Source organism: Dipodomys spectabilis, unplaced genomic scaffold (genome assembly GCF_019054845.1).
Source record: "Dipodomys spectabilis isolate Male_0828 unplaced genomic scaffold, ASM1905484v1 ptg000051l, whole genome shotgun sequence".
NCBI lineage: Eukaryota > Metazoa > Chordata > Mammalia > Rodentia > Heteromyidae > Dipodomys > Dipodomys spectabilis.
In genome coordinates this window covers 23612761-23634953 of record NW_024870728.1, presented here as the reverse complement: position 1 = coordinate 23634953, position 22193 = coordinate 23612761, and the positions used below count along the sequence as shown (strand labels likewise).

General features: G+C 35.0%; 1 protein-coding gene across 2 annotated transcripts in view; it reads left to right on the top strand.

Moving 5' to 3' along the window:
- Positions 1-22193, top strand: part of Pard3b (par-3 family cell polarity regulator beta) — a 971067-nt gene that overhangs the window by 68538 nt on the left and 880336 nt on the right. The window lies entirely within an intron of this gene.

Genomic DNA, 22193 nt, shown 5'->3' with positions numbered 1-22193 from the left:
TGATAAATTGAGGCTATTGTGTACTGGGAAGGGAAGCTAGAATATTTGTGAACAGCTCTAATATCTATAACAGTTGGTACATTGAAATAACGGTAGATTATGTAGAAGATAGAGGAAGGTGTTCAAGCAAGTTATGAATGTAGGGGACCCTTGCATAAGTCAACAATAAAAAGCATGAATAGTGCTCAAACCATATATTTAACTTTATTTTGGATGCTAGATATTATCAGCATTCATGCGTACAATAGAGGAAAACCTGTCCTCCTGGCAATAATGACATAGTCTTGCTAAGGCAAGGGCTTTCTGTTTAGTTGTGTTTGAAAATACTAAGGGAATGGAGAAAAGAAAGAATTTGAAAAATTAGTCTATTATGAATTCTCTTTTCCTACTTGATAGATTTTGATCCACGTTTATAACAAATTATATAGATACTACAATTTTAGTTAGAAGTATGAATACCTGTATTGCACGGTAGTTCGTTGAACATTCTGGGACTGGGCATAGGGGTATATTCTTGTAATCCCAGCTAGCTGAAAGATGAAGGTCAGAGACTGTGATCCAAAGTTAGCCTTGGTAAAAGCATCAGACTCTTATCTGAAAGGCAAAGTAAGAACAAAAAGATGGATGGCAATCAATAAATTCTTCAGTGAATAGATTACAAAGATATTACAACTTCACTATAAAAGACTTTAACATCTTATGGGTAATTCAAATGATAGCAAAAGAAATACTGGCAGTTATAAAGAGTGAATATTAACTAGTAAAAGGCAACAATGAAGGTCACCTGTAGATGGGCATTTATATTTGTTCCTTGGTGCTAAGTCAGTCAGCTTAATCAGTTTCATTTGTGTTCTTGCTCCCACTTGAGTTCTTGCTCAAACTTCCTGAGTCCTATGCCTTAATAATTCCAGAAACTTATTTGTCATATTAGTATTTCTTCTAAATAATGTTACCCAGTCCCTCATACTTAATTTATAATTATCCTGAATTAATTTTGATAGTGTTCACATTACTTGAGAATTAGAGTAAAATGTGTTCTCTAATTTCTTAATCTGTTTTTTCCATGTCTTCATTTAAATTTCTTATAAACACATTGTATAGTTAACTTTCTAGTTTCCATCTCAACCATGGCACAGCATTTCAAGAAACCCATTACCTACTTATTCCTGAATAGCTTCATATCATATTTTTCAAGATAAGGCTGTTTTTGAGTTGGAGGAATAAAGATAGTTGTTCAGCATTCTAATTTAAATTAGATATTGCTTAATTTATTTGGACAAATATGGTTTATATTTATATATTTATCAGTAAGATGCATTGGTTAAAGTCTCCCTCAAGTTCTAATGGCTATTCAGTTTGTTCATGTTTAAAATGATCAGTCGTTTAGTCATTGTTTTAATCTTCAGTAATCTCTTGCTACTTTATGAAGGCAAACTGGTTATTTCAACTCTGACACAGATCTTAGCATTTTTCTTTCTAAAGGCGGTAAGGGTGTGGAAGCAAAAATATTTTTGTGGCTTCTAGTATATAGAGACACTTTGCAAGGGATCTCATTACTTACAGCCTTGTCTGGGATCTTCAGAAATTTCCTGAACAGAAATCTTCCAGTTTAGGTCTGTCTTTGTGATTACTATTTTTAATAATTAATTTACTTTATTGTTATTGTAGAGGATGATGTACAGAGGGATTTCAATTACATGAGTCAGGTAATGAGTACCTTTCCTTTCTTACAGTGTCTTCTGTTTCTTGGAGACCGAATAACTGGAGTGTGTCTCTCCCTGTCTGCTCTTCCCACAACCAAGCGTGTGGTACTCACTGACCTGAAAGATACAATCTTGCTTTTTTATAGTTAACATCCTTCCTATACATGCTTCAAAAACCACTCACTCAAGAGACACTCCTTCCACAAAGCCCAGCCCTCGTCCCTTGTATCCAAAGTGATTCCTCTTTTGTAACTTCCATGATGCTCATGTTATCTGTGAAGGCCATTTGCTACTGAGCATGTTCAGCTTACTCAATGCAACTATGCACCACTGCTTTCCTACATTTATCTAAAGTTCTTTAAGATGGAAACTGCTCACAGCTTGGCACATAAATTACCTGATTAATCACAGCATTAGACTGTAATGTTAACATAATCGTTTATTGTTTTATAATTTTGTTTATAGAATTACATTTATATGCTATGATATTTACAGTTAATGTTATGTTCATTACATTTCTATCATCATTTTATGGATGGCCCACAGTCCCAAAGAGGCTAGCTTGTCCAGTATGCGATAGTAATGTTGGGCCCATTTATGAATTCATACCATCCAACTCTAATCTTCAATACTCTTTTATGCTTTTCCTTTATGTTCCACAAAGACTATCAAAATGTTGTAGATATCAACAGATGTCAAAATTTACTCTATAGGAGTTTGGGATAGGAAATCTATAGCTTAAGATTGTAATATGCATATGTATTGTTAAAGTATAGATGATTGGTTAGTTTCCTATTATGGTAGATACCTGTTTCATTTGCTTATACAGTGCTTCATCAAAGATTCTTTTTTGGAAACAATATGTTTATTTTATTTATTTATTTTAATTATTAATAAGTTTTTTATTGTGAAAATACCATACAGAGGGGTTACAATTACATGGGCAAGGTAATGAGTACATTTCTCACCAAGCATTGTTGCCTCCTCCTTTGTTTCCCTTTACCTTCCCTGCCTATAAATAGGTTCTGGAGTTCTGAATAACTAGAATACAAACTAGTGAGGGTTTCCTTTCTGTTTAAGAATAACTGGTGGGGAAGTGGCTCTCTAGCTCAAGTGGGACAGCGCTCACCTTGACCTGAAGAGCTCAGGGACAGCACCTAGGCCCAGAGTTCAAGACCCATGACACACACACACACACACACACACACACACACACACACACACACACACACACACACACACACACACACACACACACACACACACACACACACACACACACACACACACACACACACACACACACACACACACACACACACACACACACGCCAGTGGCTATGTCCCATACATCAGTTGCTCTTACTTGAAACATTTTTTAATAATTATAGATTCTTGAGGTTCAAAGAATACAGCTCACATACAGTGTGTCATATGTATATTTTTGTAATACCCAAAGATTAAAGTCTGTTCCATCACTGCCAAAAATCTCCTTCACCTTTCTGTAGTCTCACAACACTAGCATTTGGATTGTGTCACATTGTTGTGGTTTTAAGTGGTTCCAATAACTGTTCTTAGGACTAGAGAACTATTACTTCACACTAGCCCATTTTTAAATTTGATTTTTATTTCTACTGCTAATCTTTTGAATCCTTTGTATTTCTGGATATGAATTGTCAGGTTCACTTTGCTAGTATTTTCTCTCACTTGGTAATTTGTCCTCTCATTCTACCTTTTGTTGAGTTAAAGTGCAAATGAATCTTTTCTCTAAGGCAATAGTAACCTCGAATCATTGGACATTGCTGTATTTGCCTGTCCTCTACTCAAAGACGTTCATAGGCACCTGTGGCAGAGGAAAGAGGGCCATCTGCAGCAGCCTGGGCATCAGTTTTCAGTTTCACAACCTGAACAGGGGCAAGGAGAGAGAAGGAATGCGACTCCTTAGGGTGCAACTAGACAGGGCCTTTCACCTTTTGCTCAGATATTGCCATTCAGTAGTCACCCATTACTTTGTCCCATTAATACATATAATGAAAATAAAAACAAAATTGATCCCTTCCAGGATAGCGGAATTGTTGACTTAGAACAACATTAAGTCTCTTGGTAAAGCAACAGCAATCAAGGTAATCAATAAAAGACATGACGTTGGCACCAGCTGATTTCAGACATCATGTGCCTGCCTCAGCTTTGTTCATCCCAAGTGATTAAATACTTATGTCTAATTAAAACAATCCATTGCTATTAGGTTTAGATGTCTTTAAAACACAGGCCTTCAAATGACATTTTCAATGAAGACCGAACTAGTTTTTTTTCTTTTTCTTTTTTCCTTTTTTAATACATTTTTTTATTGTAAAAATATTGTACAGAGGGGTTACAATTACATGAGTAAGGTAATTAGTACATTTCCTGTCGAGCATTGTTGCCTCCTCCTTTGTTTTTTTTTTTTTTTTTTTTTCCCTACCATGCTTTCCTTCCCCACCTCCACAACCCGGCCATGGGGCTTGAACTCTTGGCTTGGGTGCTGTCCCTCAACTCTTTGTCTCAAGGCTAGCGCTCCACCACTTGAACCACAGCACCACTTCCAGCCTTTTCTACTTATGTGATGCTGAGGAATCAAACCCAAGGCCTTATGCATGCAAGGGCAAACACTCTACCACTGAGCCACCTTCCCAGTCCCCTCTCCCCTTTTTTTAAACTAGGTTATTTAATAGGTTTTTATGAAATCTGGGAACACTGAAAAGGGGTAGGTTTTTTCTTTATAATATAAACAGGGCTGGGAAAGTGGCTCAGTGGTAGAGAGCATGCCTTGCATGCATGAGGCCCTGGGTTTGATTCCTCAGCAACCACATAAGCAAAAAGGAAAAAGCCGGAAGTGGCTCTGTGGCTCAGGTGGTAGAGCACTAGCCTTGAGCTGAAGAGCTGAGGTACAGCGCCCAGGCCCAGAGTTCAGGCCCCACAACCGGACCCAAAACAAACAAACAAACAAATATATATATATATATATATATATATATAAACATGTTTACATAATATAAAGATAATCTTTTTGGAATACATGACTTACTAATGTATCCATTTATAGCTGTATTTACCTTTCCTGCAAGATTTTAGTTTCGCAGACTACACATTTTCATGGCAGCATGAAAATTTGTCGGTCATTTTCTCAAAAAGTTTAATTACTATTTTTTTACTTTGGTTTTATAGAGCTACTTATAATTAGGTAAATAAAGAATTACAAGTAGTAATCCCTACAGATTGACAAATCAGGAATGTTTAGGTGAATGGTAGCAGATTCTTATTTGAGTTTTCTTCATATAACTAGAAAAGAGCCTGTCAGTGTATGTTTTGCAAATCAGTTTTCTGTTGGGCCTACTTTTCCCCTGGAAATATTGCAGTGAATATGACTTTAAAAGTTAGATACAGCTGGATCATGTATGTAATCCTAATCTCAGCATCTGGAGGCTGAGATCCAGATGATTCAAGTTCAATGCCAACCCAGATATGTCCATGATTCTCTATATCCAGTTAACTGCAGAAAGCAGTTCTAGAGATGTGGCTCAAGTGTTAAAGAACCCATCAAACAAGCAAAATTTGGTAAATGGGAGACTCTCAGTTCAAACTCCAGTACTTCCCCCTCCAAACAAACAAACAAAAATAAACTCCTTAAGCTCAGCTATTTCTTTGTCTATTAGTGAGATTTCTATTGAATCACCTCAAGAATATTCAGATCTCTCCCATAACATTGCATAATGCTTGCATATAACCTATGCATATATTCTTAAATACTCAAATTATCTCTAGGTATTTAGAATACCTAGTGCATTCTTAATTCTAAGTACATAGTTGTTAAAGTAAATTGTATAGGGTACACGGTCATTACAGAAACAATTTTACTAATTATTTCTGATCCATAGTTGGTTGGAAGCCAACAAATAGGGAATTATGGATACATGGTAGATTATACATTCAGGTGGCAATTCTTTCCCTTTCTTTTAACTCTTAATTTGAGAACAAAGCAATTTTGTTTTCATTTTGGTCTATTACTGTAGTGAAACTTTCCACCAGTAATGTTTGAGGTTTTTGTAACACTATTTTTTGTATGTTGTTTATTGTAAAAATGCGGTACAGAGGGTTGCAGTTACAAGAGTAAGGTAATGAGTACATTTCCTATTGAGCATTGTTACCTTCTCCTTTGTTTTTTCCCTATCATCCCTTTCCTCCCCACCTCCCCAAATACTCCCTCCCTCCCCAACCCCAAAGTTGTAAAGTTTGTTTTCAACATATTGTTTTGTACATCTCATTGTTACAATGGGTCACCTTGTATCCTTATTTAAGCATTTTGTTTTGTCTCTTCCCCACCCCAAATTAGAGAAGTGTATTTACAAGATGCAGGGCACCAACATCAAATACAGTGAAAACAGGGTTTATACCCTGGGGGAGGAACATAACCAAGAAGCAAAAAAAAAATCACCTGCTACATTATAAATACTTTAGAAACAATAGCAAGAATGAAAAAAGTTATGTGTCCTTATCTTGTGGTTCATTTCGTTTAACTTCATCTTATATGGTCATATGTACATAGCTTTTGGGTTTTTCTGCTTGGCCTACACATGTACTAGTTATTGTAAATAAGGGAAACCATGGGACCTATGTTTCTTTGGGCCTGGTTTACTTAATATAATTTAAATAAGTGGGCTGAAGACTTAAAGAGAAACTTCCCTGAAGAGGAAATAAGAATGAAGAAATGCTGAACTTCTATAGCCATAAAAGAAATGCAAATCAAAACAATATTGAGATTCTGCCTCACTCCAGTAAGAATGATTATAATCAAGAACTCTAATAATAACAGAAGCTGGAAGAGATGTCAGAAGGGAACCCTACTTCATTGTTGGTGGGAGTGTAAACTTGTTCAACCACTTTGGAAAGCAGTATGGAGGTTCCTCAGAAGACTCCACATAGAGCTCCCCTATGACACAGCAATCCCACTTGTGGGCATTTACCCAAATGTTCACAAACAAGACCACACTAAAGCTACCAGCACGACTATGTTTATTGCAGCATTCTTTACCATAGCTAAGATATGGAACCAACCCAGATGCCCCTCAGTAGATGAATGGATCAAGAAAATGTGGTATATATACACAATGGAATTCTATGCCTCCATCAGAAAGAATGACATTGCCCCATTTAAGACCTGGAAAACACTATTTTTATTAGCCTTGAATCTAAGGCAAATGAACATAATTATACTTATTTAGATGCTGATAGAAGATACATGTGATTTGGAAATTCTTTTCTTTCATAATAGAAAATAAACCCAGATTAAAACAAACAAGTTAGAGATAAGAAACTAAAAGGAAATTAAAACTGTTTTCTTCTCTGTATTTTTTGTATTTTAAATGCTCATGTTTCAAACCTTTGACAAATTCAGTTGTCCATTTTTTAATGCTAAAGTAAAATGTTAGTTAGTTTGGCTTTCTCTCATGTGAGAGGAAGTAAAAGGGAACACCCCAACAGATTTGAAAATCACCATCTGTTATAATACTTTCAATAAAAAGAATCACAGAAATATACCTCCGGAATCCAATAATAAAGAAGTGACTCAAATATCTGATAAAGAAATTCAAAAGTCTGATTTTCTATGTGTGCACAAATCTGGGACTTGAACTCAGGGCCTGGGCTCTATCTCTGAGCTTTTTTGCTCAAGACTAAGGCTTTACCTCTTGGACCACAGCTTCACCTGTAGTTTTTTGGTGGTTAATTGGAGATAAGAGTATCAGAACTTACTTACCTGGGTTGGCTTTGCACTATAATCCTCAGATCTCAGCCTCCTGAGTAACTAGGATTACAAACATAAGCCATGGGTACCCAGCTCAAAACTCTACTTTTAAAAATGATCAACACCTCAAAAAGGATTTAAGCAATCCCATAAATGAAGTTAGGAAAGCAATTCAAGACACAGACAAGAAAGTAAGCAACATGGATGAGAAATTCAGCAAGGAATTGGAAATTGTAAAAGAAAAGAAAATCAAGAAATTTGTTAGAATTGCCAAAGCTTTTCTTTCTTGCTATTGTTTCTAACATATTCATAAGATATTTCTTTGTTGCTTTGTATGTCCCTCCCCCGCTGTATAACCCCTGTTTTCACTGTATTTGATGTTGTTGGTATAATTTGTTGTTGGTATAATTTGCATGCAAAGGTAAACATAAAACTTATAAACACAAAATTTGTGTTGCTTTTGCAGGACCTCAATCCTTTCTCAAGGGACATTACCTTCCCATTACAAGTTTTCTATAGGTTTTCACACTCATGCCAACCCAAGCTTTTGGTCTCTTCTTAAAACCTCTCTTATTATTCTTTGGCGTTCAGTGAATCTCTTGATGCCCCACTTACACACAAACACAATGTATTTCAGCATTATTTACCCTCTGTCATTCTCTTGCCCTGTCTCCCTCCCGATGTGCCCCCTCAATGAATCCTAGACTTATAGTCACATCTCCCCGTTTATAAGTTTTATGTTTACCTTTGCATGCAAGCTGACCACTTCAGCTTCCAGTAAGATTCCTTTTTAATTCTAAAACCTTGGAATTTTAATTATACTGTGATGTGGATTTGTTCCTCTTCAATTATGTCTGTTTAGAGTTCAAAATGACCTCTGTATGTGGGTGTCTGTGTCATTGCCAAGATTTTGGGGAATTTTCTGCAATAATTTCATTGAACGCCTTTAGTTTTGATTTCAGCTATACCTTCTACCCCCATAAATGTCTACATTTGTCTCTTAATCTTGCAGGTTTGTAATCATAATTATTTGTCCTATTTTATTGTTTGAGTGTTTATTTTGTCACCTATCTCTCATATTCTTTGTTAATACATCCACTCTAGTGGTAGTGGGATTTTTTTCTTTTATTTTTTTCCCTGTTATGGGACTTGAACTCAGTGATTTACACTCTGACTCTGCTGGTTTGCTCCCCACTGGTGCTCTGCTCCTTGAGCCACATCTTGTTCAGCTTTTTGCTAATTAATTGAAGATGGGAGTCTCAAGAACTTTTCTGCTTGGGATTTTTCAACCTGAGATTCTCCAAGTCTCAGTCTCCTGAGAACCTAGGATTAACGTCACAAGCCACTGGCCCCTGGCCTTCACTGAGGCTTTATTTTATTTTTTTACTGTGAAAATACCGTACAAAGGGTTACAATTACATGGACAAGGTAATGAGTACATTTATTTTTTTTTCAAGAATTAGAAATTCACTCTGTTTCTTTGTTTTACTGTTTTTCTTTTCTTTTTCGTTTTTCCATATCACATGCCTACAAAGTCCTTTGATTTTTTTTCTATTCCCATGAAGTGTTCTGCTTTTCCTGCCCTTGGCTGTGTTCTTGGTTCCAACTGGAAGAACGCTTCTCAATTTCATTATGCTTCAAAGCTCAGGTTCAGGCATCACTTTAATAAGGAAGCCTAAGTGGTTACTCCTTTAGTTCCTTCAGATTATCTATCAATAGCTTGATTTATTTCTCTTCTTTCTTTTTATTATTTCTTCCCCCTTATACTTTTATTCTTGCTCATAATTGATGGCTCAGTAGCAATAGCAATAACAAAATAGAATCTTGAGCAATAGTAACAGCTGCATCACTACCATCACTACTGCTGTTGCCACCACCACCAGCAATAACACCCGAGTGGTGCCACCAGGGCCCATGGCTCTTACTTAAGCCTTTGACATGAATTATTTCACTTACATCTCCTCTATCTCTGTAATCTCATACTGTTTTTGCCAAATAATGTGTTTCATTAAAAAGCAGGGATTTTATTTTACTTACATTCTATTTCAGGTGAAGCTATTATCTCAGGTTTCTATCTACAAAGGACATACTAATTTATCCAACACTGTATATAATTACATACCAAATAATGTAGAACTTTTCCTAGTCAGGCCAAGATATACTTAACAATTATACTAAAAACAATTCTTGATGTACATCCAGTTGTTAAAGACAGATTGCAGGATATGGGATTGAGATCTGGTTCTGTAAAGTAATCTATCATTTCATTTTCTTGTCTTGTAATATGTGGGTAATAACGATCTACCTCCCAAGTTTTCCATGGAAGATAGTATATGTGAAAATGCTTTGTAAATTATTCATATATCATAATAGAAATAATTTCCCCATCTTATTAAAAATAATAAGATAATCTGAACCACTGGGTTTTTGATTAACTTTTTCCTCAAGATTTGTTTACTCTTATAAGGCCCATTTTTCTTTTTTGTTAAGTTGCTAAGGAAGTCTTCCTAATTATGTTCGTTAGTGGATCTTCTTCTCTATGTTAAATGTATATGTGTTTGTAAGCATCTCTTGAGATGGGTACTCTTTGGATTAAATATTTGGTTTAAGACTTGATTAAATCTTATATTAATTATAATGTTATAATGTAGGCATAGAAAGGGGTAGCAATGTACACTCTTTTATTGTTGTTTTCTTTCATCAAAGTCTATTCCTTATTTCCCTTATGCAGTATCAGGGACCACTGTCAACCCAGATTTGTCCCTCTGGATATATATGTGGTTTAAATATATTTATGAGGTAGAAAACAACATCAGGCTTTTCTGATATGCCTTTCTTAGCTAAGAGTATAATGATGTACTGAGGTAAAGTCTGACAAACATGTCTTTTTAAATTCCAGAAGAATGGGTGCTTTTCTGTCTTAATGTCATGTTTATCCACTTGAGCTCTAAAAGAAAAGTTGCCAGTTTGCTCTTCCTGACTCTCCTAATGCTGCCTTTAAGAGCCCTGTTTTTTGATTATATTCCTGTTGTCTTCTGTTCTAAAGGCCCACATGTAGCCTTTTCTCTGGTTACATAGCCTTCGAGAATATTCTTGCTTCATAGGTGATGCTTTGTCACTTTTAAACCCAGATTTTTGCTGGTTAAATGGAGATGGAGACTTGTGGACTTGTTTTTTTTTTTTTTTTTCCGCCAGGTTTCTGAGTAGCTAAGAATACACACTTGAACCTGACTTTATTCAGTCTAAGCTTCTTGCTCTTAGGTTTCTTTCTTTAAATCCCAGTTGTCAAATATAATATTCTAAAACACATGATTCACTTTGTGTTTTGCTAGTCCTAGGGCTTGAACTCAGGGCCTGGGCACTGTCCCTGAGCTTCTTTTGCTCGAGGCTAGATAGAGCTCTCTCACTTGGGCCACAGTGCTACTTCCAGCTTTTTTTGTTTACATGGTACTAAGGAATCAAACCCAGGGCTTCATGCATGCTAGGCAAGCACTCTACCACTAAACCACATTCCTAGCTTATGATTCACTATGTTAACAACTTCATTCTACCCTTTCTAGCAATAGTAGACCATCTTTGCAGTTGGCAGTGGTCTTTTCTATGTAGCCTGGGCTTTTAAATCCCCTTTATGATATATCCATATGTAGATTCATAATGCTCTTATGAAAAATTATGTCCCCAAAAGAGATTAATATAGTTGTTATTCTTCATGAAATAGAATACTTACAAGACAAAACTTTGTAAAATAAAGAAAATACATAATCTTATTACTCTTTAGGTTCCTTTGTTATTAATTTTTGCTCCTTTTTGTGTGTTCTTCATTATTTTCTGCACAGGTTAGAGTACATTTGTTTTTTTTATTATCCCTATAACTCAAATACAATATGCATGTACAATATTTTATGTGTGTTTATAAGATTTATAGTTAACATAGGAAGAAAATTATTTTATTGTTTTTAATTTTTTTGGCAGTATTAGGGTTTGAATTTGGGCTTGCACTTGGTAGGCAGGTAACTCTTCTAATGAGCCATGCCTTCAGCCCTAAAAGAAATTTAAGTGGTTTGTCTGCTGACATAGTAAAACATCCTAATAATTTCTTTAAAAATACATTATTTAAATTTATAAGAAATCCCCAGATATATCTCCAGATTTAATATACACATCAATTTAAAAGCTGTATAATATCTGAGATATATAAAAACCATGTTTAACTGTTTCTTTTTAGACATTTATACATTCTAATACTTTTATGATTATAAATACTTTTGTTGAACTTTTTGCTGAACATGGATTTTAAAAGATATTTAAACCTTTATATTAGAATCCCAGAAGTTATATAACCAAGTTAGAGTAACAATTTTTATTTTTTGTATTTGTAGAAAAGAGGAAAGTTTTTATTTTCTTTTATATTATTTCTGGGCTGTAACTTTTTATGATACTTGGAGCAAATTGTTGGCTATTTTGTTTTCTTACATAATCTTCCTATAACCTTCAGTGCTCATTTTCTCATTTCCTTGTTGGAGGTTTATTTATGTCCTTTAAGCTTCAAAATAGTTAAAGCCTTTCCTTTAGAAGTCCTTTTGGATTTGGAAATGAGAAAATTTGTGTATCAGGGAATGAGGAAAGATGCAGAAGAGAGCTGTACACTGGTGGCTCACGCCTGTAATCCTAGGTACTCAGGAGGCTGAGATCTGAGGATCCTGGTTCGAAGCCAACCCAGGCAGGAAAGTCTGTGAGATTCTTATCTCCAATACAGGACACAGAAAAAGCTTTGAGCAAGAGAAGCTCAGGGAAAGCACACAAGCCTAAAGCTCAAGTAGAGATGTGGAAAATGGAAGGAGTGGGGGAGAAGGGCAAAGGAAGACAGAAGTGGATTTGCTAGGTTTTTCTAACTTCATCTCTGATAAGCTATAAATGTTTCTATGCTATGAAGGTACCACTGTCCTGAGTTAAAGTGCAAACCTGTGACTAGCTTTTGAAAACACAAGGTTAGATTCTCCTCAATCAAGTCGTGCAATAGAAAAATAAGAAATGCTCTCTACATTTATAAGGAGTAGTATGTTTTTTATGTTTTTGTTTTTGTTTTTGTTTTTTGGGTCCGGTCGTAGGGCCTGAACTCTGGGCCTGGGCGCTGTCCCTCAGCTCTTCAGCTCAAGGCTAGTGCTCTACCACTTGAGCCACAGCACCACTTCCGGCTTTTTTCTTTTTGCTTATGTGGTGCTGAGGAATTGAACCCAGGGCCTCATGCATGCAAGGCAAGCGCTCTAACACTGAGCCACCTTCCCAGCCCTGTATTTTATGTTTTACTGAAGTTTTTGTTTTGTTTTCTTGGTAACCGGATTTCAGAATTAGGAACTTTTGTGTTATGAAAGCATGTAAGTTTACAATTTTGCAGGAAATCATTGAAGAATCTGCATTGATTAGCAACTACACAGTTTATTGAAATGATTTCAGATGTACCATCTACTGCTTTATGAAATAGTCATTCAGTACTTCAGATCTTGCTTGAATGAAGGGGACATTCATTCAAAGACCACATCTAACACTGCAAAATAGTGAATTAATTTTCTCACTTGGAATATTACAGCTAGCTATATATATTTAAACTGGCTTTAGTAAAATATGATTTGGGTATCCAGAGTAAACTAGATTTTATAATGGGATTTCAGTTAGCCATTCAAGAGTATAATAAGAACAAATGTTATGCTAAATAATTTCATTATTTCACTGGCAATTTCAGAGTATGGTGCAGAGTTAGTACTTAAACAAATTTAGATTTAAAAATAGCAATAATTGTTACCTCATCCGTATTGAAACTTCATACTTTCTAGCAGGATCTTTCTGAGGATCATGGTTTAAAGCCAGCCAGGGCAGGAAAGTCTGTGAGAAGCTTATCTTAAGCATAAAAATGCTAGAAGTGGAGCAGTGGCTCAAATGGTAGAGCACCAACTCCGAGCAGAAAAAGCTAGGGGACATTGTCCAGTTCCTGAGTTTAAGACCAAAAATTGGCACAAAATCAAAACAAAACACAAAAGCATACTTTCCTAGGAATTTCTTTCTGGAACTTCAGCTAATGAAGAAACATGGAATGTTTGAATTTCTTGTTCTGTCTATTCAGTTTGAATTTTTATAGCTTATTAGAGATGATGCTTAAAAACAAATGTTTTTAAATAACTACATACTAATTATACTTCTTGGTAAAAATTTGTCTTAAGTATTCGATCATTTAGCACTCAGCCTATTTCCTGAAGGAACTGAAGACATATGATGACACAGCTAGATGTTTTGCAGAATTTTGGTCTCTTTTGAAGCTCAGAGTATCATCCTTAAATTCTAGGCCCCATTCTGTCCTTTATTAGGCCTTGTGGTTCCTTCATGGCCAGGCAGCCATCTCTGACTTGTGTGCTCATTAGCTACATGTCCTCAGGCCAGTGTCTTTGAACTCTTGTGAAGTTGACTTTTTTTTGATCAGTAAATCGTAGATTTTAGTAAATCCCAGCAAAGCTCAGTCTATTGTCCTTGACTGGCTGATGCCCAGTTCTCTGAGAACTACAGTTCAGGTAGAACTGCAAGAAGCTGTGGACGAAGCCTCTGGATCCAGAGTTCATGGAAAAAGCAAATTTGCAAAATCTCCACATATAGTCCTGTAATTCAAATCAGAATCAGATTGGAAGTGGAAGGTAGGGCAAAACATAAAATTCAAAAGAAAATGAAATTCAAATATTCTTAGTTTCATTATTAGCTGAAGACCAGTATTTCCACAACAGAATTTCCAGGTAAGTAAAATTTTAATGAGAATAAAAATAATAATTATTACTATTGCTACTATTGTTATGTATAATGTTTGTTCAAGAACTTACTCTGTAGTGAATACTTGAGCCAGAGTTCTACTTCTGACCTTTTTGGGTAATAAATGGAATCTCACCAATGTTACTTTCTGGGCTGGCTTTGAGCCTTGATCCTCAGATCTCAGCCTCCTGAGTACCTATGATTACAGGCATAATACACTGGCACCGAGTTCTTTTCTTTTGAAGAGATTAGTCACACAAAGGAGAATGCTTGTCTTTTTGGCAATTGGTAAACATTTAAGAATGAAGCACTAGATGTGGTAGAATGACTAAGCAAGGTCCAAGGGTTCCACCCACAAAACAAATGATAAATAGGAAAATGATGGCTATGAAGAAAGATAGTACATTGAAAATGACAATGCAATTGTCACAAGCTAAATACAACATGAAATCAGTCTACAAAACTCTCTGTAGCTTTCAGCAGATGTATTGAGTGGGCACAAGGTTAAACTTTTAAGAACTAGCCAGGCGCTGGTGGCTCACGCCTGTAATCCTAGCTACTCAGGAGGCTGAGATCTGAGGATCGCGGTTCAAAGCCAGCCCGGGCAGGAGAGACCGTGAGACTCCTATCTCCAATAAACCACCACAAAACCCGGAAGTGGCGCTGTAGCTCAAGTGGTAGAGCGCTCGCCTTGAGCTGAAGAGCTGAGGGACAGCGCCCAGGCCCAGAGTTCAAGCCTCACGACCGACCAACAAAAAAAAAAAACTTTTAAGAACTAATATGGCTTACTAAAAATAACCAGAAACTTGCAAAATGTGTTGTGGGGATAATGAACAATAAAATCTAAGTGGGGCTGTAGACTTTTTGAAGGAATAATGGGTATAGATGATACACACACACACCCGTATATATATATATATATATATATATATATACTTATATATATATATATATACACACATGTATGTGGAAAAATAATTTGGTCATTTTTTTTGTTGATTTTTGCAAAATGATACCCAAATTCACATTATATTTATACTTTTTTGTGATTATGTAAATAAGAACTGTATTAAAATAGTAACAATGCCTTTTATGGTGAGGAAGCTAGATTCTTTGAGTATCTGTTTATTCTGTGTCAGGCCTATAGTTGTGTTTGGACACACCATGGTTGTAATTCATGCTCTGGTTCTAATAACACTTTCATATCTAATTACCATTACTTTGTAATTATAGCAATAAAATCCATTCTTTTGGAACCATTCCAGTATTTAGAGTACTGAAATAAGTGTGCTTAGTACCAGTTGTCACAATAATTTTTCTAATGATTGAATTTCTAAGAAATCAGCTTCTATTGTACTTCAAAACAAAACTGATGTCTAATAAAATTCTTCTTTCTGAGATGGCAGCTCTTTGTAGAACCTAAAAAAGAAAACTTTAAATCAAAAAGAATATTCACAAAAGACTTATGTCTATTTAGAAATATTGAGAGAAAAGAACAAATCATAAAACTACCTTGGGGGAAAAATAGCCTGAAGGCTTAAGAGTATACTTTGCCTTGTTTAGAAACTAAGCTGGTTCAAGTCTATGTTGGGATGGGGATTTATGAGAGAAGATCTCTCTCGCTCTCTTGTGTTCTCTCTCTCTCTCTCTCATACTGGGGTGAGCCTGTTTGATCCTATCATTCCTTTTGTATTATGGTGTTCCTAGATAGCCATAGCTATATGAGATCTCTTCTGTCTTCCTGAACTTGCTTCTATTTAGGTAGCAGTGCACTGTTCTCTGCAGAGTCCACTTAGCTTCAAACTAATAGCACAGACTGAAGCCATTGTCCAGTCTGGCATGAGCAATTGCACCTGAGTAACATCACAGATGATCCTGGTGCTTGGGTAGGTTTTTTTTCCTTTTTAATTAGGCCATTACTTCAATTGGAAACCGGTTGGAATGCTGTTTATTTTTATTTTTTATTAACTGTACATAGGAATTTAATTATTTATACTTTTCCTGGAGATTTATATGGACATCTTCAAAGGGAAGGGTGCCAATTTGGCACCAAGATTACATAGCAGAATTTCAAGTTGGTTTTCTGATACTAGGCAAATGTTCCATTTCTGACTATAGCCAACAATGGCATAAAGACACCTATATGAGGTTGTAGCTATCAAGATATGCATTACTTTTCTATAATATTGAAGAATCTATTCATTCTGGTGTGACAAATTGACTGTTCCAATGCTCCTCTAGAGAAGGGTAAAGTGTCTTTCTCTTTGCAGAATGAATTCCAGGGATTCCTTATAATGGCTTATCTCATTCTGTCTTGAAACTTATTCTTCAATTCTACACACTTGTGGACATATTTTTTAAACTATCTCATTAGCACCTCAAATACAGCATGTCTAAAATAAAAGTGTTTTTTTCTGTGGATTTGACTCCTCTAACTTTTCAAGAGTATATATTTCTCTAAGTATTGCAAGTATTTGAAAACTACCAAAGTGCATAGCACAGATATCCCAAGAAATTTTTATTTTGAGGCTGCATGATGAGCACTTCAGTGCTGATTACTTTGTCTTCATAAATTATATATATATATATATATATATATATATATATATATATATATATATATATATGCTAATTCTTGTATTTGATCTCAGGGCCTGGTCACAGTCCCTTAGCTTTATTGCTTAAGGTCAGCATTCTGCCTCTTGAGCTACAGTTCCACTTCTGAAATTTTGGTGCTTAAATGGTGATAAGAGTCTCGGAGTCCTTCATGCTCTGGCTCATTTCAAACTATGATTATCAGATCTCAACCTCTGGATTAGGTAGAACTTATAGTTCTGAGCCACAATTGCCAACTAAAACATTTTTGAAGTACCAGCATACTCTCTTCAGCACCTTACTACAATGCTGGTACATGAATGTGGAAAGTTATTCCACTGGTTATTTTAACAAATGCAAACTTTATTTATTAAAATTTGATAAAATTTATTAAGCTATCAAAACATTTATTTTATTCAATTTATTACAATTTCAAATTAGAAAATTTCCTCAGTTTATTAACAAAAAGAGTGCATTTGTGGATACACATGGGTTTTTTATTATATATAGTTGCTCCCTTAAGTATATGTAATTTTAACATGTTAAAATGCACCAACTTCCACTGATATATATTGTATATGATATTACAACTTTAAAGAAGAGTTAAAAGTGCATTTTTTGGTTTATATGTTGCAAATGCTTATGCTTCTTTTATGGAACAAAATACTCCTCCCTGAAGAACTAGGGAATAAAAGAAAATGGCAGATAGGAATGCCTTTGTAAACACAGAGAACCAGGAAATTATGGTTTTGTTCTTCATTACTGCTTACCTAAGATGCAGATGCTCAGTGACAATTGTTGACCAGCTACATCCTGAGTGGTTTAGGCAAAATACATTCAGAAGTGCTAGCGCCTGTAGAGTCTTAAAAGGATTCTGGGAGAGTTTTTATTTGGTGATAAAGCCATAAGAATGTAAATAGGGAAATGTTATTCTGCATCACCCTGTCACTGAGGGCAAGGAAGGAAGTAAACTGAGAGTTACTTCACTAGCTCTACAATATTTGCCTTGCTGTATTAAACAAATATCGAAGGGAACCTCAGACACTCTGTATAAAATATGGAAGTCTTCAAGCATGAAAATTTATTTAAAAAGAGGAAAATGTTCCCACAAAGTTCAATGCAGAAGTCAATGACTTTCTTTTTTATTTAACAACTCTTTAGTAACTAAGATTATTGAAGAAAATATTCATATGTTTTTATTTTCTTTCTCAATCAGGTCCCAAATTATGTGAAGAGAAAAAAATTCAGTTTCTGAATTTTGGATGTAATAGTCTATGCTTTAGTTTAATGTGACATACTGGTTAAGGAATTTTCCTGTGTTTGGAAATTCTGGGCCTTGTTAAACCTTGACTCATAGAATAACATTACCATTCTTTAGCCTGTAAGTTAGCTGTCAAATTTTGGTGTGAGTGCCATCAGATTCATCTTCATAGTCCCTTCTTGTGAGTAAATCTCACTCCATAAGTTTTTCTAAATGACAATATATTATTTAATAGGTCAAAATACTATGTAGATTCTATTGACTAACTATAGCATATCCCTAAACATCAAAAGGACACAATTTCAAATTCCAGTAGAACCTGAACAGAATACTGTATCTACCCCTCCCCCAATTTCTTTCATGGAAGTATTATTTTGAGATATGGTTTCTGGTTAATCAATTTCTTTTCCCTAGCTTTTCAAAAGAATCTCACCTTTAGCTGTAACTGAAAGAACATTTCTATCGTATTTCTTCTCAAGTGCTTTCTGGTTCTAGTTTAAGCACTAGTTTACTTGTTGGTATTTTTTATATTTATTTCAGTAGTTTGCTCATTTAAACACTTTTAAAAATGGGAGATGTACACACTTGCATAAGCATGTATAGTTTAAAAAAATTTATGCTGTCTAATGCATGCTCTGTATATACTCTCTTCTCCGGTCCAAAACGTGATTTCTAAGAAATGAAGTGTCACTTGTCCCCTAGAGTCATTCAATGTAATGACTGAACTCTATATATTATTATGACTATTACTATAAAAATTTAAATACATTTATACTTCGTATGGCATTTGTATTGGATAAGGTAATATCACAATGGCAAGATTGATTTTAATTATAAATATGTGTAAAAGTACACATTTTAAGGGAGTGATATTTGGGACCATCTGTGTATTTAGAAAATACTATGGCTTTTTAAATTTTGAAGGATACTCGGAATCACACTTATGACCACATAAATTATAGGTAGTTGTGTATTCATTTAGCTACAAGAATTAAATTGTATTTATGACCACACTGTATATTTAAAAATAATTTAGTTATAGTTTACATTAAATAAGATACATCCACTTGATGTGTTCCATTAGAGTTTTGACAAATGAATGTACGCTCATACATCTACTATCGAATATCTAGCTATGTGAGGTATTCCATGGTCTGATTTTGCTATAACAAACGAAATTGTTAGGAATATTCATGTACAAGTTTACATTTAGTCATATGCTTCTTTTCCCATCAGTAAATACTTCATAGTGAAAATTCTAACAAGCATACAGATACTTTATAGAATACTTCTAAATCATTTTCTAGAGTGGTTGTACCATTTTACATTCCTGTCAATAACGGCCTATTGAGTTTCCAGAATTTTTAAAATGTATTTTGGAGTTCAGTTTTTTTGCACTGTATTCTAAGGAGAATTACAACATTTTAATAATTGTGTCATTAAAAGTACTTGGCTAGAGGGAAGGGATGGTAGGGGGAAAACAAAGGAGGAGGCAACAATGCTTGATAGGAAATGTACTCATTACCTTGCTCATATAACTGTAACCCCTCTGTACTGTATTTTTACAATAAAAAAATTAAACACACACACACACACACACACACACACACAAAAGTAACTTGGCTATTTTCTTGTCCATTTTGAATACTTGCATCCCAAACGACTCTTCCCCATGCAGGATTTTCCTTGAATTTTTATTGTGTATTTGTGAATGTTTGGGAAGATTAAAAGAAAGTTCCTCTTATACTTTAAGTCTGATCTCTTTTTCAATTATAATAGTAAGTTGGATGTTTGTCAGTATGATGTGTTTTTGATCTTAAAATAATATGTTGTTTTAGATGACAGATTCTTACTGTCACCTCTCAGGGTCTTTGTCAGCTTTAGGTAACTCCTAAAAATGATCATTTAAAAAAATGATAAATTACGCATTTGGAGAAACCTGATGTCTGTGACTAGTTTGACCCTACAGAGCACTTGTTCTTCTTATATCTAGGGAGAAAGTTTTGAGAATCTGATGACAGGTATATCTCTTCTCCCAAGGAAAAAGTTCATTTAGGAGCATATATATGTGTGTGTGTATATATATATATATATATATATATATATATATATACATATATATATATGTATATATATATACACATATATATATGTGTGTGTGTGTGTGTGTGTGTGTGTGTATATATATATATATATATATATATATATATATATATACATTGTGCATGCAATCACATGATGCTTCACAAACCTAACTTCATCTAAAGACCCTAGTTTAAAAAACCTGTGGAAGAATCATTCTGTATCCCTCTTTTTGGGTGCCATAGCTCTACTGCTTTCAAGATCCAACATTTTTTTTTGTGAATGAATCTTTTTGTTTTTTTGCAATAAGGTCCCAATGCAAGGATAATCTTTTGAAATATGGAGTTTGGAGAAAGCTGAGTGTTTGCCAAGCACCTTACTTCTTGGCTTATTTACAAGGAATTAAGAGCACTACATTCATCCAATCCTCTTTCTACAAGGAAAATTATTTATCTGGGTTGAGGAAAACCTTCTAAGCAAGAAATCATGATGACAAGTTTGTAAATGTTTTTGGTTTAAAAGGGTTAGTTTCAAGCTTTGAAGTGGGTTCGTAATCATAGTCATATTCTTAGTCTCATGGAGGAATAGATGCTTCTTTCCTCAGTGTTCCTCAGGGAATCTCCTTCAGCAACATCTTTGATATTTCTAGTTAGCTGGTGGTGGACTGTGATGTAGTTGGAAACTTAGACGGTAGTAGCATTGGTTTGCTCTGCCATTGCAGTATGTTTAAGGAGATGGGCTTTCTGTAGACATGAAGTTCTCATCCCATGTTTTGTTTCTTTTGTTTAAACGACCATTTATTAGGATTAATTTTCTACTACAGCAAGGATAATGGATTTTGAGATTTTAATTTGTCTGATTTGTTTTTGTTTTATTTTTCCCATGTTGGTTTCAGTAAAAAGATTCAGAGAACTAATTAACATTTATCAATCACCCATATACAGTATATACAACCATTGCTACTTTTTCTTTTCCATTGAACAAGGTGATACTATTTGTTTAAACCAAAGTGCAAATGAAGAGTTACTAATAAGGAAAAGAATGGGGGAGGAAATGATCTTTTTCTTCTCAGACAGTAATTGCATATGCTCCGGAAATGATTGTGAAGGAGCTGGAACTTCAGTGTTGTTCGTAAGCTGCTTCGTTAGAGTTTTTATTTCAAAGCACAATATGTACTTGAATAGGAATAAATATTTTATTTCTTGTTTATTTCTGGGCACCTTGCCCAGTCTCTTGATGGGAGTGAGTTTATCCCCTAAAAAATGAATTTCTGAAATGGTAGATTTTTTTTTCTTCATAGCCTCTATTGGACTCAGCAGACTATCTGATACTTTCAGAGTAGAGCTCTTAGAGGCCTCTCTGACCCAGGAGGATTTGGGAAATGTACTGCTGTGATGCAGCCCTTTCATAGGAGCATTTCCTTTTCCCCTGAAATAATTAGATTTGTGGTGTTTATTTTCCCCCTTCATTACACACACTGTGACTCTTATCTAAGAGTAAAAAAATGACTCTCATGACTTTAGAGATGTATCCTTTCGTTTGCTGGAAATACAGATCTCTTCATATTGATTCTTCCCTTAGTTCTGTAGCTGAATTCCTTGCCCAATTACCAGGAAGTTTCTCCTTTTGGAGAACTCTTTTCTGTTTTAAGTAATACTCTCATGTTGAAGCCAATAGATTGCTCACTGATTCGGTAAATTGATAATTCTCCCTAAAGTTGTATAATAGTGTTATTTTGATTTCCTCATGGAAACTGTGGTCCTTTCTGTTTTCCTTCAGGTCCTCTGCCTTCTCTGCCCAGCCATGCTTGTCTATTATATGTAAGATGCTCCTCTTTGAAGCCTGCATTCCTACTGTTTTTCTTTCCCAGTGCTATCCAAGTAGAAAAATCATTCCATCTTCCAGAAATTTTCCACACTCTTTTCTTACTTAGAATATTTTTGATTGTATGTATTCATTTTCACTCAACAGGTGTTAACCATCT